The sequence below is a fragment of the Hyaena hyaena genome, unplaced genomic scaffold (genome assembly GCF_003009895.1).
Source record: "Hyaena hyaena isolate Hyena2069 unplaced genomic scaffold, ASM300989v1 scaffold_1192, whole genome shotgun sequence".
NCBI lineage: Eukaryota > Metazoa > Chordata > Mammalia > Carnivora > Hyaenidae > Hyaena > Hyaena hyaena.
In genome coordinates this window covers 393,463-418,458 of record NW_024081828.1, presented here as the reverse complement: position 1 = coordinate 418,458, position 24,996 = coordinate 393,463, and the positions used below count along the sequence as shown (strand labels likewise).

Genomic DNA, 24,996 nt, shown 5'->3' with positions numbered 1-24,996 from the left:
AAAAAGTATAATAAGTACATACCTATCAATAATCACTTTAATTGTAAATGGCCCAAATGCTCTAATCAAAAGAGTGGTGGAGTGGATTAAAAACAAACAAACAAAAAGACCCATCTATATGCAGCCTATAAGAGGCACAACTCAGACCTAAAGATGAATACAGCCTGAAAGTAAAAGAATGGAAAAACATTCACCATGCAAATGGAAGCAGGGGAAAAAGCCAGGGAGGCAATACTTGCATCAGTCAAAATAGTCTTTAAAAGACTATAACAGGGGCACCTGGGTGGCATCTGAGTTAGGCTCCGGTCATGCTCTCATCCCACGTCGTCGTGAGTTCTAGCTCCGCATCGAGTTCGGTGCTGACAGCACAGAGCCTGGAACCTGTGTCTCCCTCTACTTCGGATTCTGTGTCTCCCTCTCTCTCTGCCCCTCCCCTGCTGATGCTCTGTCTCTCTCTCTCAAAAGTAAATAAACATTTAAAAAAATTTTTTTAAAAAGACTATAACAAAAGACAAAGAAGGCCACTGCATAATGGTAAAAGGATCAATTCAAGAAGAGAATATAATAATAATAGATGTTTACATGCTAATAATGGAGTACCTAAATACATAAAGCACATATTAAAGGACCTAGAGAAAGAAAGTTATGATAATATAATAGTAGTAGGAGTCTTTAACACTCTACTTATATCAATGGATACATCATCCAGACAGAAAATCACTAAGGAAACAGTCTTTGAATAGTACATTAAGCCAGATGGGCATAACACATATGTACAGAAACCACAGAATACATATTCCTTTCAAGTGTGTATTGAACATTCTCCAGGATAGATCACATACTAGGCCATAAAACAATCCTCAATAAATTAAAGATCAGTATCATACCATACATCTTTTCCAACCACAACAGTATAAAGCTGGAGATACATTGCAAGAAAAAAATAACACAAACACTTGGAGACTAAACAACATACTAAACAACTAAGGGGTCAATGAAGCAATCAAAGAAGAAATAAAAATACATAGAGACAAATGAAAATGAAAACACAATGGTTTAAGATTTCTTAGACACAGCAAAGGCAGCTCTAAGAGGGAAGTACATAGCAATGCAGGAGGCCTACTTCAAAACGTAACAATAACAAAACAACAATCTAACCTTAGGGAACTAGGAAATGAAGAATAAACCCCATAGTGAGTAAAGGAGATAATGAAGAACATAGGAGCAATAAATGATATAGAGACAAACAAAATAGACAGTCCCATACCCAGACTCATCAAGAAAATAAAAAAAATCAACTTATTCTCTTAAAACCCTTTGTATTTCTGTGGTGCCAGTTGTTTCTTTTCCTCTCATTTCTGAATTTATTTAAGAGAATGCTATGAAAAATTAAATGCCAACAAAGTGAACAACCTAGAAGAAATGGATACATTCCTAGAAACATAACAGCCACAAAAAAAGAGAACTGCAGGTCAATATCCCAGATGAACATAGATACAAAAATCCTGAACAAAATATTAGCAAAGCCATATAATACTATACATTAAAAATATAATCCACAATGATTAGGTGGGATTTATTTCAGGGATGCAATAATGGTTCGGTATTCACAAATGAAGAAGTGGCATATACCACATCAACAAGACAAAAATAGTACTCATGATCTAATAGATGAGGAAAAAGCATCTGACAAGACTGAACTTCCATTATAATAAAATATGTTAACAAAATGGGGATACAGGGAATATACCTCAACATAAAAAGCCATAGATGAAATTTCACAGCTAAATCCATACTGAATAGTGAAAAACTGAGAGCTTTTCCTCTAAGATCAGGAACAAGACAAATATTTCCACTCTCGCCACTTTTATTCAACATAATACTGCATGGTCTAGCTGCAGCAATCTGACAAATAAAAGAAGAGGCATCCATATTGGTAAGAAATGAAACTGTCATCATTTGCAGACAAGATGATACTATACATAGAAAATCCTAAATACTCCACAAAAGAAAAACCTACTAGGATAAATTATTTCAGTAAAGTGGAAGGATACATAATTAAAACTCAGAAATAAGTGATGTTTCCATAAACGAAAAAGTTATAGAAAGAGAAATTTTAAAATAACACCATTTTAATTGCACCAAAAAGAATACCTAGGAATAAACAACCAAAGAGATTTTAAAAAATTGTACCCTGACAACTATAAAACACTGATGAAAGAAATTAAAGATGATACAAACAAAAGGAAAGATATTCCATGTTGATGTATTTGAAGAATTAATACTGTTAAAAATGTCCATATCACCCAAAGCAATAAATGGGTTCAATGACTCTCTATCAAAATACCAACATGGTTTTTCACAAAACTAGAACAAATCACCCTAAGTTTGTATGGAACCATAGAAGGCCTTGAAAGGCCAAAGCAATTCTGGGAAAGAATAATGAAGCTAGAGCTATCAAAATCCAAGATTTCAAGATAATTATGCTATTATAGTGTCAAAACAGTATGGAACTGACACAAAAATGCTCACATAGATTAGTAGAACAGAATAGAGACCTCAGAAATAAACCCACATGTATATGGTCACTTAATCTATGACAAAGGAGGTGTGAATATACAAGTGGAAAAATATAATGTCTTCAATAAATGGTGCTGTGAAAAAGAATTACATGTAAAAGGTTAAACCTAGACAACTGTCTAACACCGTACACACACACACAAAAAAAATCAAATGAATTAAAGACATAAACTTGATACCTGAAACCATAAAAATCCTAGCAGAGAACATAGGCAGTAATTTCTCTGACGTTGATATTTTTCTAGATGTCTCTTAAGGCAAGAGAAACAAAAGCAAAATCTATCAGACCACATCAAAATAAAAAGCTTTTCTACAGCAAAGGAAACATTCCACAAAGCAAAAAGACAACCAACTCATTAAAGAAGATATTTGCAAATTATATATCTGATAAAGGGTTAATATCCAAAATATATAATTTATAGAAGCCAACAACAACAATTGATTAAAAAATGGGCAGAGGACCTGAATACATGTTTTTCCAAAGAAGATTTAAAGACGGCCAACATAAATGTAAAAAGATGCTCAACATCATTCATCATCAGGGAAACGCAAATCTAAACACAGAGATATCACCTATGCCTGTCAGAATGTCTAAAATCAAGAAAACAAGAAACACATGATGGCAAGTATGTAGAGAAATAGGAATTCTCATGCACTGTTGGTGAGTATGTGCAAGGCACTGTGGAAAAGTACAGGGATTCCTCATAAATTTTAAAAATAGCAGTTCCATATGATCCAATAATTCGACTATTGGATATTTACTCAGGGAAAATGAAAACACTGAGGAGAAGTATTCGTATATTGCAGAATTATTTATCAGTAGCCAAGACGTGAAAGCAACCTAATTGCCTATCAATAAATAAAGAAACTGTGTGTGTGATGAGAGAGAGAGAGAGAGAAATGGAATATTCCACAGCTATAAAAAGGTGGGGATCATGCCACTTGAGACTACAGGATGAGCCTAGAGGGTATAATGCTACATGAAATAAGTCATACCAAGAAAGACAAATACCATATGACTCCACTCATAAATGGAATCTTAAAAAATGAATAAATAAAAACCAGAATCAGAACTGTCAATACAGAAAACACACTGGTGGTTGTCAGAAGGGAGAGGGGTGGAAAATGGATAGAGAAGAGTGGGAGGTACAGGCTTCTGGTTACGGAATTAGTCAATCATGGGGTAAAGGTACAGCATGAGGAATATCATCAAGGATACTGTAGCAGTACTGTATGCCACAGATGGCAGCCATACTTGTGGGAAGCATAGCATAAATGTATACTTGTTGACCTCTCTGTTCTATGCCTGAAACTAATATAACATGGTGTTTCAGCTGTACTTCAATACTTCAGTAATAAAAAAAATGAAGATTACATCCATCCCTTATTTTTACTTTTTACAAATTCATATAGAACATACTATGTTTTAGGGACTGCTTTAAATACTCTCTCTATATTAACTCAACAAGCCTAATACTAACCCTGAAGAAGTTGCATTCATTATTCCCATTTTGAAAGGACTCCAGTGAAAATTATCTATCACTGACTAATCTCTACATGCTCTAAGAAACTGTTGACTTAACTCTCTCTGCTCTTTGCTTTTCTACCTCTGGATTTCCCACTAGTTCCCATTTAATCCCTGTTGCTAAGTTCACATCTGGGACATTTTTCAATTTTCATGATTATGACACTCTCCAATAATTCCACTCTCCTTAATAATTCTGCCACTCCCTCACCAGTTTATACTATAGTTCATTCCTATTTGGTCATCAACCACAGAAAAAAGGAAAAAAAAACGGATAATAATACATTTGTTGATGTGTGAGACAAAGTCAAGTGATGTAATATACATATAATATGAATCCACAGAGATGCCTAAAGACATAGGGAAAAAATACTTGTAGAATACTGACGGAAAAATTACTAGAATTAATGAAAATTATAAACCTTCAAGTCCTAGAGGCATAACCAGCACACCAACCTGAAGAAACAAAGAAAATCACACCAAGATTCTATAGTCACATTCTTGCAAGCCAGGTACAAAATGAAAAATTTTTAGCATCTAGAATTAAAAGATATGTTATGTACAAAGGAACAAATATAATATGACAGTAGGTTCATTCTCAGAAAATAAGCTGTATGGTTCCAAAGACAATGGAGCAATATCTTCAAAGTTCAGTAACAAGAAATTATCTGTCATTTAGACTTTTATACCCAGTGAAAATATCTTTCAAGAAAGTAGATAGTGTAAGAAATATTTTGAAAATATATATAGGCAGAAGAATAAGAATACCAAATGCACTTTACAAGAAGGAATGAAGAGCTCTTGAAATAGTAAACATATGACTAAATAGAAATATATTTCTCACTTTAACCTCTTTGAGATAATTCAGTACACAGTAATCGTTTAAGGTACAAATAAAACTAATGTATTTTAGTGTTTACAATGTATGAAAAATAAAATATATGAGAAGAATTAACACATAGGAGTATAGACATCAAAGCATATGGTGGTACTGTTCTTACATTCTACGTGAACTGTAATTTGAAGGTAGGCTGTGTAAGATAAAAAATACATCCGATAACCTTCCAGCAACCACAACGATGTAATAACAATTAAAAAGTGAGATTTAGCTAAGAAGTGCATAAAGAAAATATAACATATTTTTAAAAATTTATTAATCCATCAGAAGGTAGCAAAAAGCAAAAGAATGAACAAAAGAAAGAAGTTGGGGGGCACCTGGGTGGCTTAGTCGGTTAAGCGTCCGACTATCGCTTAGGTCATGATCTCGCGGTTCGTGGGTTCGAGCCCCGCGTCGGGCTCTGTGCTGACTGCCAGCTCGGAGCCTGGAGCCTGTTTCAGTCTGTGACTCCCTCTCTCTCTGACCCTCCCCTGCTCACGCTGTCTCTCTCTCTCTCTCTCTCCTAGAAATAAAAAAAAAAAAAAAAAAAAAAAACATAAAAAAAAGAAAAAAGTTGGAAGCAAATGGTAAGTTGATCTATTGAAACCTAGGTATCTTAATACACATGTGATTAAGTTCTCTAAAACCCTCAAACAGGAAATCTATCAATTATAAGCAAGCCCAAGTACATGAAGCCTATTAGGAAATATACGCTAATATAAAAGGAATTAATATTAATAGCAGTTAAAAATAAAAAGATAAAGAAGATATGTAAAGTGAGCACTAATCAAAAAAAGCTGAACTTATATTGATATCAGACAAAAATTATTTTAGAACAAGGAGGTATTACAGAAATAATGGTGGACAATATGTAATACACAAAACATAGTAAGAAAGCAGTCAATTTATCAAAAGGATATAAAGTAATATTAAATATTATGTATATTAAATAATAATGGAACTTCAGGATAAATGAAGCAAAAACTGATAGATCTGGAAGTGAAATAAACAAAGCTCCAGTTACAGTTGGAGATTAATTCTCTTATTAATAGAACAAGTAGATATAAATTAATAAGGATATGGAAACTTAACCCTATTAACTAAATTGACCTAACTGCTTTTTTAAAAACACTCCTCCAAGGACAGAATACTCATTCTTTTCAAGTGCACATGGAACATTCACCAAGATAGTCTGTAATCTGGGTGATTAAAAGATGGTTCAATAAATTTAAAGTGTTTAAATTATTAAAAAAATTATATATACTCTCTAATCACATTAGCATTAGGCTAAAGAGTGAAGCAAGACTATCTGGAAAATCTCCAAGTATTTGGAAATTAAACAATGTGCTTCCAAATAACCCACAGGTCAAAATAGCTACCACAAGGATAATAAGAAAATATTTTGAACTGAATGAAAATAGAAACACACACCACTGTATAAAAGTGTGGCAAGTCAAATCCAGCAATTTAAAAATTTCATGAGGTATTCTAACCAAGTGGGGCCCATCTCAGGAAATCAAAATTGGTTCAAAATGTGAAAACTGATGCAATTTACAGCATTAACAGAATGAATATTAAAACCCACATAATCATATCAATAGAAGGAAATAAGGCTTTTGACAAATAGTCAACATTCATTTAGGATACAAACGCATTTTTCTGGGTACTGATGGAAACTTTTTCAACCCAGTAAAGAGCACCTACAGGAAATTTATAGCTAATCTGTTAAGGAAACATTTCTCATAAGATTAGTAACAAAGCAATGTCTACTTTTACAACTTCTATTCAAATAGTAGTGGAGTTCCTAGCTAGTGCTGGAAGTCAAGAAAAATTAGTGAAAAATGTCTTGATTTACACAATGTCATCAACACCGCAGAATTTAAAATAAATCTATACAGGGGCGCCTGGGTGGCTCAGTCAGTTAAGCGGCAAACTTCAGCTCGGGTCACGATCTCGTGATTTGTGAGTTTGAGCCCCACGTCGGGCTCTAAGCTGACAGCTCAGGGCCTGGAGCCTGCTTTGGATTCTCTTTCTCTCTGCCCCTCCCCTGTTCATACACACTTTCTCTCTTTCAAACACGAATAAACATTAAAAATTAGAAAGAATAGAAAAAAATAAAATGGATAGAATAGAATAGATCTATACAAACCTACCAGGACAAGTGTGGTAACAAGTTGCCAGGGCAAGGCCAAAATTTAAATCAATGCCAGCCATGAATTATAAAATGAAATTTTAAAATAATACTATTTGTAATAGCATCAAAATATGAAATACTTAGGCATACATATTTAAAAAAAACTGCAAGGCTCAAACTCTAAAGCATAACCAAGAGAAATTATAAAAGGCTTAAGGAGAGGTTGAGATCAGAAGATGATATTTGTAAGATGTACACGTACCCATCTGTAGTTGGTGTATAGAATCAACACAATTCCAATCAAGAGGCTGATGGCTCTTTTTGTTTCTCTGCTATGTACAGAAATTGATGTAGTGACTCTCAAATTTCTATGAAATTGCAGAGGGTCCAGAAGAGTCAAAATGAACGTTAAAAAGAACAAAGTTGGAAAATTTAAACATTTTTAAAAAAAATTTACAGAGCTAAAGTAATGAAAGTGGTATAGAATTGGTAGAAGGAGAGACAAACAGCACAGTGGAAGTAGAGATGAAGTCCAGAAGTAGGCCAACACGTATAAGGTAAAATGATTTTAGACAAAAATAGCAGTTAATTCACTAAGGAGAAGATAATCTTTTTAACTTCCTCACCGAAGAGCTGAAACAGTTTCACTGCACTCTTTACCACGGACACTATATAAAGTCCAGATGCTTTTACCATTGCCACACCTCACGAGATAGATTTAGAAAAGTTGCTCAATTTCCAATTTATTCCGTGTAATGAATCTGTTTCAAAGAGCTGCATTAGGATCAATTGAGATAATGTGCATGTGAGCATGTAGCAAGTGCAAATTATAAAGTTCTCTATAGACCAAAATTATTGTTTGCATTAGTATTGAAATAATGGCAAAGATAATACCTATGTCATAGGATTTTATGAGCACAAATTATATGAAGGCTTATAATACTGTCTAGGACATAATAGCTTTCAATAAGTCTGAGCTTTTAGTAAAAATGATCATCACACTCTTAGTAGGAGCTATAATTTGTATGATTCGTCAGGACCGTCTTATGTCTAACAACATTATTTCTGGAATAACAATTGATTAAAATCAATATTTACCTTTTATACTACTTCATATAGTATTTCCCCATTTCAGACCATTTCCTGATTCTCCAACCCTTAGAACCCTAAGGAAAGGGAATTAGAAGGAAGAGGAAGAGAACGTCTCCTCATTTCCCCTGAGGAAAATAACATATCCAGCCTAGTTAAGACTGTGGAATTTACCAGAACATTAGTTTGCCTACTGATAATACTCATGTTGAATTCTTTGAAGAGCTGTCTTTTGATTTACCTTTTCTCTCCACGTTCTCTGAATTAGCACCTTTTGCTATTGTCAATAAAAGTTTGAGATACAAACTCAGGATGGTTCCACCTAAGACTTTTCAGTGTTATGATGGTGTAAAAGTGAGACACATTCAGCGGACAGTGTTCTCAGAAGGTTGAATTCCGGTCTTTTCTTGAGCTGGTGATTGGTGGCACGAGGTCCTTGGTGACGCTGGGCAGTGGCAAGCAGGACGAAGTCCCAGTCACCCGTCAGCCACCGGGTGAAGAACCGATACTCTGACAGCCATCCTATGTCCGCACTAACCCTTCTGTTTGTCACCTTCCGAACAGTATTTAATAAACTGGATAGACAGTCAACACTTTATGAAACATGCTTTGTGGGGCGCCCGGGGGGCTCAGTCGGTTAGGCGTCCGACACGGCTCAGGTCATGATCTCACCGTTCGTGGGTTCGAGCCCCCCGTCGGGCTCTGTGCTGACAGCTCAGAGCCTGGAGCCTGTTTCAGATTTTGTGTCTCCCTCTCCCTCTCTGATCCTCCCCTGCTCATGCTGTCTCTCTCTCAAAAATAAATTTAAAAAAACATTTAAAAAAATTAATACATAAACTATATTAAAAAAAATGTACTTTGTGTTAGGTGATGTCACCCACTATAGGCCAATGCCAGAGTTCTGGGCACACTAATCAGAGCCTCTGCTCAACTATGCTGTTCTGCAGGTTAGGGTATGCAGTGCATTTTGACTTACCGTATTTTCAGTTTGCCTTGGATTTTCCAGGATGTAAACCTGTTGTCCATCAAGGAATATCTGTATAGGAAATACATCAAGGATGTAGACTGTGAAAATAATGGGAAAGATTCAGCACTGAGACTACTAAGGTCATTCATAATACTTCATTTATGGGTAAACAAATAAGTGCCTTTATGCTGTGTGGGTTTCTCATCTTTGTAAAAAATTTTGAACATTTCTATGGTTATAGTATTTTTAAACATAATTTCTTATGAATCTAGTGATCATTTTCTTTGACTTAGGATATACAGAAGTTACATTTCTGATTATATTCACCTTCCACCTAGAAACACAGTGTTCTAAAGCAGGTGGTTAGCTTTTAGCCATTTATCATGGTCACATTAGTGAAGATTATTTTTTAAATGTACTATCATTTTTATTTGTTTGAGAGAGAGAGAGAGAGAGAGAGAGAGAATTCCAAGCAGGCTCCACACATCGCCTGACACAGGCCTCTATCTCACCATGGTGAGATCATGACCTGAGCTGATACCTAGTCAGATACTTAATGAACTGAGCCAGCCAAGCACCCAATTGATTATCATTTTTAAATACTTCTTTTTTTTTTAATTGGTAGTTTGGACAAGTCATTTCATGCTTTCTGTCTTTCAAATTAGACATTTTATAATGAAGGATAATGGATTCTTATATCTGGAACTCTAGACCTTCCTATTGGGTTTGGGGTGACTGTGACCCCTGCAATGATTAGGCTCCTTGGTCAGCACTATAACATGGAGGCATAAGCAAATGAGAATCAGGGTGTGGGAAGGAAACTGGAAAACTAAATCCAGAAAACTGTTGAAGACATAGCCAATTTAAATTTAAAATTTTTAAGATTTCGTTAAAGACAAAGAATAGATCATCTGGGTATCTGTAAGAAAACTGAAATTGGATTCCAGAAAAAGGAATTATTTGTGAAATTTTAACCAGATACAAATATCCTGAGACACCTTTAACATAGATCTTTTTGGTTTCCACCCCATGAAAAAGGGAACCTGACAAACTTACAGGAACAATATGTCCACGAATTTGTTGACCTACCTGAGAATTTACACACAAAAGTTTCAAAATTTATAGCTAGTTTTCATTTGCTTGAAGATAACTGCTATAGTTAAAATTCAGACCCTAAATAAAAGTTAAAGTGATCTGACATCAAGGCTTATAGGGAAAAACCCCTCAAAAACCAGAAAGGCTTGACCATTGGTGGAATACAAAGGAGGGGCCGCTACGGAATTGTCAATAGTGAGGCATAGACGGATGTACCTCTAATTTTATTACAGAAACAATACTTTAATAAAGATTTTACAAAAGTTAATTATCCAAGGCACAGATTTTATTTTCTTTGCCTTCTCTTGAGACAGATAATAATAATTTCAGGCTTACTCAGTGTTGCATAAACAGTACCAAAATTTCCATGTGCCCTTCACCAAGAATCCCCAAATATATGTTATCACATTTGCCGTATTATATTTTGTCTGTGTATTTCTCTGAAATTCTTGAGAGTGAAAATGAGGATCTTTCACCACCATATAATCACTTAAACCCAGATATTAACACTAATTCAATTTTATTATCTAATTTATACATCTAAATTTTACCAATCATCTTGATTTTTTTTTTTTTCAGAATCAGAACCTAATTCAGTCTCACATTCCATGTAGTCCCCATCTCTTATCTCCCTTAGTAAAGGCCAATTATTTTATAAAATGTCCCTCAGTTAGGGTTTGTCTATTTCCTCAATATCGGATTTAGGTCTTTTCTTTATTGGTAGAAATATTCAATGGGCATGGTGTCCTTCGGTAATCATGACTGGAGGTACATGTAGAAGTGTGTTATTACTGATGATAATGAATTCGAACACTTGGTTAAGTGATATCTGGCAGGCATCCTGACTGAAAAGCACAAATATTTATTAAGACATGAATTTGTGTATATATTTCATTTCCCATAAAATTTTCACCTCCTAATTTTAATACCCACTGATAATTTTGCCACAAACAATTATCGGGGAGATTATAAGATACTTTCCGATGTAAGGTGCTCAAATTTCTGGCAGTTATCAAGAAAAATTCAAAATATTTTTAGTACAAAAATTTAACCAAAACAAAAAAAATGAGTTAATAGTTTTTAATGTTTTGTTTATGCGTTCTTACTCAAGACTCAAAAGAAACAGGCCTGTTTGAGGGGTGGCTACGTGGGGGAAGATGGAAACAGCAGCTGAGAGAGGGACCCTTGCCTCCTTGGAGACAATGCATGTGCTTTTGAAAAAAACAAACAAACAAACAAACAAAACTGCTATAGAATTGCTGTATTTTGAAAACTCCAGGTCAAACAGTGCATTAGAAATATACCGGAATGCCTGATTCCTAGGGTAGTCTCATCAAAGGTTTATCAAAACTTCTCTATTTTATACAAATGCCCTGACTCGTGATGTGCTAGTACAGACCATAACCTCTAACTCTGAGAAACACCAGTATCAGTAAACTTAAAACCGGGTTCAAGCCAGTCTACCGGGGAGGAGGGTATTTGCTAGTCCAAACTGCAATATTGGTCTAACCATCCTATTTATTATTATTTTTAAATGTTTATTTTTGAGAAAGGGCATAAGCAGGGTAGGTGCAGAGAGAGAGGGAGACGCAGACTACAAAGCAGACTCTAGCCTCGGAGCCGTCCACACAGAGCCTGATGCAGGGCTCAAACCCACAAACTGCAATATCATGACCTGAGCTGAAGTTGGATTTCCCACTAAGCCACCCAGGTGTCCCTACCTATTTATTGATTAGCTTCAATTTTACTTTTTCCACTGTATATAACTTGCAAATCCCTTTTTTATTGTATTTATTTATTTTGAGAGAGAGTGAGTGAGCGCAAGCGAGAGAGCATGTAGGGGAGGGGCAGAGAGAGAGAAAGAATCCCAAGCAGACTGCACACTGAGAGCACAGAGCCCAGCTCAGGGCTTGATCACATGAAGAGTGAGATCATGATCTGAGCTGAGATCAAGAGTCTGACACTGAACCCAGTGAGCCACCTAGTGCCCCACAATCCCTTTCTCATTCGGTCCTAATAAAATATATGTGCTAAATGCCAATGCATATTGGGCATCCTGTATTTGTTATTTAAATGCTAAGGGAGACGAGAGAAACATTTTGGGAATACGTGACTATAAGGGCAGCCATTCAGCTATTTTAATTTCCCACAAATTGATGTGATAGGCTAATAAAACCAAGTGAAGATACTATTAGGCACATTCTCGATCTTTCAATCAGAAATACCCCTGGCTGTGACACTATGAAGTCAACATATTCCAGCCATTTTGCTGGTATTTTACTCAGCCTAGGTCTAAATGATTAAAGTTTTATTTTAGAACCATGTGAAGTCATCGTTTTGCGGAAGCTATAGTAAGATGAACATAATAAAATTCCTTTCCTTCTCTACATTACGGCTGATTTCACTCAGGGCTTTATGTGTCTCATTAAACAACTTGAATGTGTTGCTTAGAATAATTCCCTGTGATGCCAGGTAAGAAAATAATGGGTTTCAGGAAATTTGATGACATACTGACATCCTCAGCTGATGGTCTTGGCATCAGCTATAGCACTTTCTGAAAAAATGATTTGCTTAAGGAATTGTGTTAAATGTACACTTTTGCTTGCTGATGAGGAAAAGAGAAGAGACTGGAATCAGATCACCGTATACGTCCACAATGCTCTATACAAGATTTAGCCACATCATAAAAAAAATAGCATTTAGAAAAAAATCTCAAAGTTTAGTCAATTCTGCTGTGGTTTATAGTCCCAAGGTGTCTTGTTTTTCTTCTTTTCTCATCAATTTTCTTTTTCTTCATGAGTTGTCAAATACTTCTTATGAGTAGGTATCCAAATCTGTGGAAACTCTCTGCTTAAAGGCCAATTAAAGTTATTTACATTCAATACTTTTTTTTTTAAGTTACTTATTTTGAGATTGGCTTGTGTGAGTAGGGGAGGGGCAGAGAGAGAGGGAGAGAGAAACAATCCCAAGCAGGCTTCACACTGTCAGCGCAGAGCCCAACACAGGGCTCGAACTCAGGAACCCTAAAACCATGCCCTGAGCTGAAACCAAGAATCAAACCCTTAACAGACTGAGCCAGGTGCCCATAAGTCAAAACTCCTTCTAATTAGGTGCCTCAAATACGCATTTGATAGCAATTCAGTGTTTCAAGAAATCAAACAATTTTTCCAGTTGATGAACAGAAATATTCAAAATCAAAAGTTTTTTTATGTCATAAAATTACTTGAAAACAATCATCATAGGATATGGAAGAAGAATTATAATTGAAAAAGGATATTTCATAGCATCCAATTAAAATAATAGTTTTGGGACTTATTTAGTAAGATTCAAGTTTGTCATTTAGTTAAATATATAGATTTTGTTTTTTAATGTATATTAATGATATTTTTACTATTTTTATATTTACTATTTTGGCAGTATTGTGACTTATATGTCTTTTTGTCATTGCATACATATACGCACACAAACTTACATATAACCCTCTCCTACACCCCCCCCACACTTGGGCACCAATTGAAATTTTAGTAAATCTATTGAATATTTTATTATAAAAGATACCTTTTCCCCTCTTGGTCATCTCTATATGATAAATATCATTATTTTTTACATTTTAAAACAGCTTTATTCTCTTAATTACTAACATAATTACATAGAAAAATACAGATTTTCAATAATATTAAAATTATGAATCATCCTGAAATGGCCATCATTAATGTTCTGGAACTTGTTTCTATTATATTCTATATGTAAAATTGTAATTTTTCTGTATTTAAATATTGGTGGTAGAACTTTTCAAAAATCATACTCAAAATACTTCACAATGCACAATATATTATATAAATATTTGTATATTTATATACAATACAAAGAAAATAATTTGTAATATCTTATAAAACAAACTGGGCACAGGTTATCTGCATTTATATTATTTATATATCTCCAGGTCTCCAGTTTTTATATTTGAAACCAAGATTTTTAACATTTTTTTTTTAATGTAAACTACTTGAAATTAAAAGTAATTGGATTTTTTGGATTAGGTTCCTATATAAGACTGTCATTCACAAGCTGAATTCGATTGGTTTATTATCAATTGATAAACTCAACAATTTATTCATTTTAGGAGATTAATTTGTCAGACCGTGGCTCAATATTTACTATATAAGAATAACTATCATTTCATCATTAATGTAAAATTTCATTCCATACCCTTGCACCCCCAGCCACGAGTGTTAAGAAGCAAACAAATAATGGGGCACCTGGGTGGCTCAGGAGGTTGAGCGTCCAACTTCAGCTCAGGTCATGCTCTCGGGGTTCTTGATTTCAAGCCCCATGTGGGGCTCTGTGCTGACAGCTCAGAGCCTGGAGCTGCTTCTGTTTCTGTGCCTCCCTCTCTCTCTGCCCCTCTCCTGCTCATACTCTGTGTCTCTCTCTCTCTCAAAAATAAAGAAATAAAAAATAAAGAATAAAAAAAAATACTTTAAGTACTTTAAGAAGCCAACAAACATTACTGTTAGAGAATGGTAAAAGATTTATCATGTAGATATATAGTTCTCATATTTAATAATTCACTTCTCTTCTGAAGAATTGTACTTTGTATAAAAAAGACGTTATGTAACTCTGTTACATAGTTATTTTCATAACTATCTAATGAATATATTTGGATTTATCTAAAGTGCCAAGTTAATAACAAAAGGACTTCATTTGGATAGTCTGTGTTCCACAGAGATTGTTGAGATGAGAACGATAATTTGTATTTAGGTCTCTAATTGTTGTAGAGTGACAGCGAGTGCCGTTGACTATAAAGAAAGCCTCCTCAGCTACCACCATTCCAAATAATTAAAGCGAGGCGCCCGCAGAGAAACCTAGAGTGACAGCCAGCACATTGCCACTCTGGTTGTCCAGGGCCCACGCTGACTTCCAAGTACTGACTGAAAGAGCAAGACAGGTCCGTAGCGTCAATCATCTCTAATTATTCCCCAGCAGAACCTCTCCTCTTTCGCCCAATCTTTATGGCACTGAGCTCAATTTTCTGGTCCCCATTGAACAGAACCTTTCTGTGCGTTCATCCATTGTTTAGAGGTTATATAAACTTGTGGGTTTTTTTTTTCCCAAAATCTGAATGACGTAAGGAATTATTCCCTTTAACCTGTGATGGTTTTTTTTTTTCTTGAGCTAGAAAGAAAAGTTACGTTGTCTGTACTTGTAATTTTCCCATATAGTAAAGCCTCGTAAGCACAGACTGGACTGGATAGCAAAACTATACCACACTGAGGTGAAATGCAGATTCAGGGTCTTACTTGTACTAACTCAGATTTACCAAGAATTAGCAACATATTTAGGTTCATTTAGCGTTCCCTACGATGCACACTCTCAAAGCATTTTACTCATGTGGACTTAGGTCGTTCTCATAATATATTTGGGATTTAGAGAAGCGTGTCTATCAAGTGTCTTATAATTAGGGACTAGGTTTTACACTTGGCCATTTTGAAATCGGGGCTGTGCAAAAGAACAAGGTCAAGAAGTGAGTATATGACGAGAGACTACAAATGGCATTTAATGAAGTTTCATTGCTGTTTAAACTGTAGCTTATCAGGTTTCCTGTTGAATGTACACTTCAAGTAATATTCTATGAGGCTTTCACTGCATATGAATAAATCTCATTTTACCTAATGATGCCTTATTTGATGTTTTAATAAAGAAAATAAAAGTATATATGGATAAAATGTATGGTATTAATGTATGTGAAAATCTGCCAAATAAAGTGACCCATTATAACTGATACATATCCTGTTCTGAATTACACTAAAATATAAAATACAATACCTCTGAGAATCTTCCACATAATCATTCTGTTATTCTAATTATTCTAACAGTTTCCATTTCTGCTCTTGGAGCTTTTATAATTCAGAACATTTTTAGAGAAAAATAAAGGTCATAATATTGCTTTTTAAATTCTTAATTTTAGCAGAGGAAATGTGTGAATAGGAGCATGATTTTAAATGTTAGATAGAAGCATATTATAATTATGAGGTGAGAACAATGAAAAATGATTGAGGTTAGGGTTGGGAGTTCAAATCTGGGTTCCACTTGATTATATGTATCACTGAGCTTCGATCTGGGTGCCTGGTAAATCTTTAGTAAATATTACTTCCATCTGTCTTCCGCTCTCATAATTATAATGCTTTTCTTGGAAAACTGAAACACACGTACTAACCGTGAGTCATGTACTGAACACCAGGTGCAGAATGCGTGGGCCTGGCCTACCTGGTGGGGGTGATGGTTTTCAACTACTGTCGCAAGCCGGCAGATCGTAGCACGATCTTGCCCTGCTCTCATTAGCTTTCCGTCAGTTTTTGAAAATATTTGAAAGATAATCAATTGCTCATTTTGAAAATTGTGGCAATTTCCCCTTAAAACTACTCTGCGTATGGATTTCATTGGACACAGTGCAAGATGAAATACCATTTTCCTCTGTATCTACGTGTCAACTCCTGTAGCAGTTGAACACACTCACATACACTTATAGGCACTAGAGTGAGGTTAAATCAATGAACAAACACGGATGGATTGAGTAGGCTTATCAATCAAATTGTCACTGATTAACTCGGATTCGAATAGAATTCAGAACCCAGTCTACCCAGGGTTCTCATTGTCTTTGTAATGTTGTTAGACTACATTGTGAGGTCTCATCACTTTAAATCTGGACTTTCAATTTTCAAAAACATGTCTTAAAAAGTAAAACTGTCCATTTAGACTGTTGAGAGCACAATAAACACCACATGTTCATATACTGTGGCTAATATTTGACTAATATATTCCTCTGAAGTGGCCGGGGTGTGTCTACCAGACGTAAGGAATATAGCTTTGTTGAATGTGACCAACCTCTGGATGTACAGAGGGTACATCCATCTTGGACTAATTGGCCCCATGTACAAGATAGAAATTATCGAAACCAGGCTCCTCAAAAGTATATAAACCCTCAATAAATCCAACCTTCTTTGGTTTTGCTTTAAGGACTTCCCATCACTCTAATGCACACAAGAGACACACAAATTGGATGAATATTTTCAAAAATAAATTTTTGCCTGAATATAAGAACTACCAGTCTCTTACCAAAACAACACATTTGAAAACAAAACATTTAGAATGTATGTTCATGTCTTTCCCAAAGTATCATATGCCAGGCCTGGACTCTCAACTCTTCTCCTGTCAAAGGCTCCCCAAATGTTTTTCCCAGAAAGAGTGTAATGAGGGAGGGCAGGCAAGAGCCCATGCAGGGAAAATAGGCTGTTCCTACCTCCCACACATATCCAGACGGATTTTTTTTATGTATCCATTTGAGCAGGACTAAGTTGAAAGTCTTTTAAAACAGTTTAACATAGGTCAAGTGATCCAACAAGCTATCTAGTCTGCAAAGAAGCACATTTTAAAAGGAACCTCCGAAAAAAACATTAAACAAATTTTTAAAAAGTGGGGTGCCTGGGTGGCTCAGTCAGTTAAGCTTCTGACTTCGGCTCAGGTCATGATCTCACGGTTCGTGGGTTCTAGCTGCGTGCATCGGGCTGTGCTGACAGCTCAGAGCCTAGAGCCTGCTTCAGATTCTGTATCTCCCTCCCTCTCTGAGCCTCTCCTGCTCACACTCTCTCTCAGAAATAAATAAAAAACATTAAAATTGTTTTAAAAATAAAAGGAACTCCACCAAAAAAGTAGTTTAGACTAATCACTTTCACATGTACTCTAAATCTTGATTCCTTTTTTTTTTTGATTAAATTACTTAAGAGGGAAATTAATGAGGTCCCATGATTACACAAAAACACAAAAAGTTGTGTTTTAAGTATATCCTTATACTATGTAAAAATCCAAATGTATGAGCCTGATGATTAGGACGGAAATAATGTGTTTGTTTTTCTTTTTAATGAAATATTTTGCCATAATTAAAAAAAACATTTTTCCGGGGCGCCTGGGTGGCTTAGTCGGTTAAGCGTCCGACTTTCGCTTAGGTCATGATCTCGCGGTTCGTGGGTTCGAGCCCCGCGTCGGGCTCTGTGCTGACTGCCAGCTCAGAGCCTGGAGCCTGTTTCAGTCTGTGACTCCCTCTCTCTCTGACCCTCCCCTGCTCACGCTGTCTCTCTCTCTCTCTCCTAGAAATAAATAAAACATTAAAAAAAAATTTAAAAAAAACATTTTTCCTACTCTGGGACAAAATATTTACAAAATGTTCAAGATGTTAGAAAGCAAAAGTGTAAAATGCATGTACTCTTATTTTATTTTATTTTTCAAGAAGTGTGTTCTTATTGGAATAAGAAATTCTGAAGCATTTTTAAATTTCACAAATAGTTCTAGTAACAATTGTGTAGAAAAGAGAATATGAAATACCTTATATGGACCCTTAAAATTCAACATCTTTAACTTTTGTTGGTTATGAGTGATTCATTACATTCCACTTTTTTAAAGCAATTAACATTAAAGTCCACCCCAAATGAATAATGTTCTTGTAACTTTATTGGACAGGCTTTTTGAGGATTCCTTAAACAACATACAAAATGTCAGTATAAATATTTGGTGAAAGATGATATTGTTTATAGGCTTTTAACTAGCCACAGTACTAATTAAACTGCAATGAGTTGAACTTTAATTCCGTGGCTTGATTGATTTAATAAGGTTAACATCTGCCACTTTCCCCAGACTTAGTATTAAGACCCTACACATCAGGGTCTTATTACCCAGCTTGAGCTGGGGTGGGAGAGCCAAATACCATTAGAAATGTCAATGGGGGCAGCATATGTTGCAGACGTAGCAAACACCCGAACATCCTATTCTTTCCTTAGGTAAAATAAACAGAGAAAGTTATATCAGTAAAGACTATGTGCACATGATTAAGCAAAAGAAAAAAAAATTCTGGAGAATTCTAAGCAAGCTATTACTTTGGGAGGATTTTTCTGTCCTACTTTTGCCTCTTGGCAGGGAAGCAACAGGAAACCAACCTACAGCCCAGACGGGGCCTCCAGTGGTCTATTTTAGACTAGACTCCAGCAGACTCCTTAGTATACCAGCCATAAAACCACCTTATTTCACAATGTTTACTCTGGATTTGAGTACTTTATTTTTTTAAGTTTATTTATTTAGTTTGAGAGAGAGCACAAGTGGGGAATGGCAGAGAGCGAGAGCGAGAATCCCAGGCAGGCTCATCACCGCAATGCAGAGCATGGTGTAGGGCTCAAACTCACCAACCATGAGATCATGATCTGGGCTGAAGTCAGACTCGTAACTGACTGAGTCACCCAGGTGCCCCTGGATTTGAGTCCTTTAAACAGACCTATTTACAAGGAATCCCACTCGCAGATGAGATTAGAGTTGAATAAAGTTACAGTGCTCTCCTTGTCCCACCTCTAAATCTAAATCTGTACTATTTTAACCTCCAAAAAATTATTTTTTGACTCTACAGCTATATTTAGATTCTGTGTTGTTTTGTTTTCTCCCTTTCTCCTTTCCCTAAGATCATCAGAAACAAATCCCATATCTTCCTTTTCATCTCTGCACTAAAGATAATAGTCTTATGCTTAAATAGAACACTGCATTGTCCATTCATTATTATGGATTAAACCAGTAAACTCTCCTTGTGTACATTTTTCTCTTTTCTGTGGATCCAAATTAAAGCCTTCGAATGCCTTTTTTAAAATCCTGCAGTTCTTGGTTAAAACAAACAAACAAACATCAGTTCTCCAGGGTAAAAGGCCATGATTTTGTACATCTTTTTCAGTAGTTGTTTTTTCCACTTGGGACAATGGGCTAAGACAGTTAAGGTGTAGTTTCTCTTGACCTTCTCCAGAAGAAGCTCATTAAACAAGTTAATTCTAATTCAGTAAAAAGCAGCTGAGCATGGGCGTCCATCATTTTTAAAACACCCACAATCTGCTGAGTTTCCAAGTTAAAAAAAAAAAAAAAAAAGGATTCAGACATTTTAAAGATTTTTTTTTTCAGAACATCTGGAATAAATAAAGTGAGTCTGACATTCAAGTGGGAGCCAAAGACATGAGGAGAGACCCATCCATGGTTTACTCCTACTTCTTAAATCCTTTGACATTTAAGAAAACCATTAATTTTAAACCCAAAATGCAGAATGTAGCTGGAGCTTAACAAATTTTATTCTGAGACTCCCAAACATGGCCAATGTTGTCTTAAATAAATGTGAGCAGTGATGCTTTGAAAGTTACAAATATGTTTAGCTAAAGTAATCTGTGGTGACTGAACTGTAATTCTAGGCTTTAATGACATATTTAAAGATGACAAGTATTAAAACCTTTATTCTAGCAGTCATCCTACAGGGAAGATTTTTCATGTGGTAATTAGCACTATGGTTAGTTAATACCTATAAATAATGTACTGTATTACTGGACACTTATACTGATATATATTAGATTATTAAGGCCTTTCCCAAGGAGTGAATCAATTTGCTTATAATTTATTTTTCTGCAAAATTTACTAAGTTTTAAAAATAGGATAAGAAACAACTTGAACCTTAAAATAGATATTGCTTAAAAATACATTAAGCCTCTGAGTGACTCATTTGGTTTAGAGTCGGACTCTTAATTTTGTCTCTGGTTGTGGTCCTAAGGTCATGGGACAGAGCCCCACATCGGACTTGGAGCTGAGCATGGAGCCTGCTTAAGATTCATTCTTTCTCTCTCTGTCTCTCTCTCCCCTCTTTTGACCCTCTCCCCCACTGAGACACAATCTTCCCAGAAAACCTATCCTAGCCAGTGACCCACAGACAAGAGGGAACTGAAAACCTGGAGCTTTATCTCGAGGAGCAAAGGGTTCTTACCCCACGCAAGGAACCCTAATTTGTAAGGGTGACACCTAAGAGACATGTCCCCCAAACCCCTGGCTTTGAAAACCAGTGAGGCTCTCACTGACAAGACGTGCGGGGCTCTGCCAAACTGAGAAGGTAATCTGAAAGGGCCTATAGGCAGATACTGGCCCCAGGGCCCAGCTCTGAAGCAGCTCTTTGAAAAGTACCCAGGCTTTATGTGAAAGAGATTAATTTGCTAATTTTGAAGCACTTGTCTGAGGGGCTTGGACCTTCTGGGATACTCCCTGGGGACGAGCTGTTGGGCCCATCTTCCTGCCCTCCCTCTGTCTTGCTAAAGTCGATGGGCACCATTCCTTTGCTCCTTCTGTTTTCTCCTTCTCTTTGGTGAGTGCCATCATTGCCCTTTAATTCTGCCTCACTCCAGCCAGCAGGCACATCTTCACACTCTCCCGCTGCTGTACTACAGAGTTCCAGGTTCCCTCCAAGGGAGAGATCAGGAACCCCGATTTTTATGTCTGGTGACACAGTTTTGGGGCCACCTGACTTAGGAAGGCAGGGGGCAGGCACTCCTGGGTCCTATGATGAGAACAATCAGAGAGGCAGTTCTTGGCAGGCCACACTCCCTGAGCACTGAGCACACAGCAGACTGAAACACAGCTCAGCCTTTTCACGAGAGAAGCCTACTTGCCCTGTAGACAACATCAACTACAATAACAGCTGCACTGTAAGTGTCTCAGATGAAGACAGAGGAGCAAGAGGCAGAAAACTGATTTGAAAAACTAATGGCTAAAAACTGCCCTAAGCTGGGAAACAGATTCCGGAATCTCATAGAGCTCCAAATTAGACAAATCCAAAGAGTCCCACACCAAGACACATTATGATTAAAATGCCAAAGTTAAAAACAAGAAGAGATTCTTAAATGAACATGAGAATAACTACCGGTTGTGCACAAGGCAACCCCCACAGAACATCAGAAGATTTTTCAGCAGAAACTTTGCAGAACAGAAGGGAGTGTCATAATATATTCAATGTGCTGAAAGAAGAAACTTCCAACCCAGAATACTCTATCCAGCCCAGTCATCATTTGAAATGGAAGAGATTGAGTTTTACAGATAGAAGCAAAAGGAGTTCATCACCAGTAAACCAGCACTAGGAGAAAGTGTTAAAGGGACCTTTATTAAGCTAAAGAGAAAGGACATTAATTAGTAACAATAGAACATATGAAAGTGAAAGTCTCACTGGAAAAGGTAAATATATAGCAAATGTAGTGGATTAATCACTTATAAGGCTAGTAGGGACGTTAAAAGACAAATGTAATAAAATACCTATAATAATTAAGAAACAAGTTAAAAAGATATAAAATGTGACATCAAAGACATACAATCTGGGATGGGGGAGAGTAAACATGTAGAGCTTTAGAATGCAATTAAACTTAAGTTGTTACAGAATTAAAATAGACTGTCAAATATATATGTTGCTCTATGTAACCTTCATGTACTCAGCAAGCTAAAATCCCTATAGGAATACAAAAGATAAAGAAATCTAAGCATATCACTGGGGGAAATAAAGACCTTTCTAAATGGGGTCTTCAAGATATTTATTCCAGATGTAAGTTCAAACAAACTGATAGTGAGGAGGTGGAAAAAGATACTCCATGTAAATGTTAACCAAAAGAAAGCTGGGGTAGCTACATAGATATCAGAAAAAAATGGATGTTAAAGACTGCAATAAGAGACAAAGAAAGGCATCACATAATGATAAATGGGTAAATTCAACAAGTTGATATAATATTCATAAGTAGTTATGCATCAATCATAGGAACACCTAAACATATAAAGCAAGCATTTAAAATTTCTATAAGGAGAAATAAACAGCAATACAGTAATAGTAGCAAATTTTAATACCCTGCTTACATCAATGGACACAACATTAATACAGAAAATCAATAATGGAACAGCAATTAGACCAGATAAACTTAGTTGATTTATAAGAACATTCTATTTCAAAGCAACACATGCATATTCTTCTCAGGTGTACATGAAACATTCTCCAGAATAGATTACATGTCAGGCACCAAAGCAACCTCAATAAATTTAAGAGGATTCAAATCATGTGAAGCATCTTTTCTGTTCACAGTGGTATGAAACTGGAAGTCAATTAAAGGAAAAAAGACCAGAAAATTCACAAATATGTGGAAACTAAAAAATATGCTACAGAATGGGTTTAAAAATATACCCATGGTTAATGAATGGCTTAAAAGATACCTGGAGACAAATGAAAATTAAAAAAATAATTTTATGAGATGCAGCAAAAGCAGTTCTAAGAGAAAAGTTCATAGCATTCTGTACCTATCTCAGGAAAGAAGAAAAATCTCAAATAACCTAATTTATACCTCAAGAAACTAGAAAAAAAATCACATATGAGGCCAAAGTTAATAGAAAGAAGAAAAATAAATCAGACTATAAAAGTGAAATAGAGACTAAAAGGCCAATAAAAAAGATCAATAAAACCAAGAGCTGTGTTCTTTTAAAGAAACTGACAAACCTTTTGGTAACATCAACAAAGGGAGAATTCAAAATCAGTAATTAAAATTAGACATTACACCTGCTAGCACAGGAGCATTTATACTCTAACAATTGGGGAACCCATAAAGAATGGATAAATTCCTAGAAGCAATAAAAATTTGAACAAACCATAACAGGTAAGGTGACTGAATCAGTGGTCAAAAATCTCCCAAAAAACAACATCCCAAGACTAGACAGCTCCAGTGGTGAACCCTACCAAATATTCAAAGAAGAATTAATACCAATCCTTCTTAAATTCTTCCAAAAATAGATTAGAGATTGTTTCCCAACTTATTTTATAAGGCAAGCATTACCCTAATCCCAAAATTAGGAAACGATGCCACAAGAAAATAATAGGCCAATATCTATAGTGAACATAGGTATAAAAATCCTCAACAAAATATTAGCAAATAGAATTCAACACTATATTCCACAGTCATACACCGAGATCCAAATGGGAGTTATTGTAGGGTAGAAAGGAAGGTTCTATATTCACAAATCAATGTGACATAACACATTCACAAAACAATGGATTAAAACTCCATGATCATCTTAGTACACTCGGGAAAAGCACTGACGAAATCCAACATCCGCTCTACAAACTCTGAAGAAAGTGGGTAAGAGAGCATTTACTTCAACCGGATAAAGTCCATCTGTAACAAGCTGTGGCACTAACTTCATACTCACTTGGTGGAAGCTGTTGTATTTGGTAAAATATGGAATATTAAAATAATTTTTGACAAACTTAAAAAGTGAAAGTTTTTCTCTAAGTTCAGGAACAAGACAATGGTACACATTCTTACCACTTTTATTCAACATAGTACTGGAAGTCCTAGCTACAGTACTCTACCAAAAAAAGAAAAAGAAAAAAGAAATAAAAGGTATCCAGATTTGAAAGGAAGAGGTAAAACTATGACTGTTTGCAGATTACATGTTATTCTATACAAGAAACCCTAACGACTCTACCAGAAAACGGCTCAAACTAATAAATGAGTTTCATAAAGTTGCAGGATACAAAAGCAATATAAAGAAATCTATTATATTTCTATACACTATTAATGAAATACCAGAAAGAGACTCTTTAAAACCCCATTTACAATGGCATTAAAAATAATAAAATACTTAAAATAGATTAACAAGGAAGATAAATCAGCCATACACTGAAAACTGTAGCACACTAAGAAATTGAAGATAACACTAATAAGTGGAAAGTTATTCATGTATATGGTTTAGAAGAATATTGTTAAAATGCCCTTACTATCCCAAACCATATATAGATTCTGTGCAATCCCTATCACAATTCCAAAGGCATTTTTTCACATAAATAGAATAATCCTAAACTGTGTGAGAAA

General features: G+C 35.6%; 1 long non-coding RNA gene across 1 annotated transcript in view; it reads right to left on the bottom strand.

Moving 5' to 3' along the window:
* Positions 1-8,238: 8,238 nt before the first annotated feature.
* Positions 8,239-24,996, bottom strand: part of LOC120224572 — a 130,421-nt gene continuing 113,663 nt past the window's right edge. Inside the window, exons 2-3 of the long non-coding RNA XR_005526611.1 lie at positions 9,182-9,241; positions 8,239-8,282 (exon numbers count right to left, since the gene is read on the bottom strand). This is a non-coding gene — a long non-coding RNA (uncharacterized LOC120224572). The remainder of the gene's footprint in view (positions 8,283-9,181; positions 9,242-24,996) is intronic.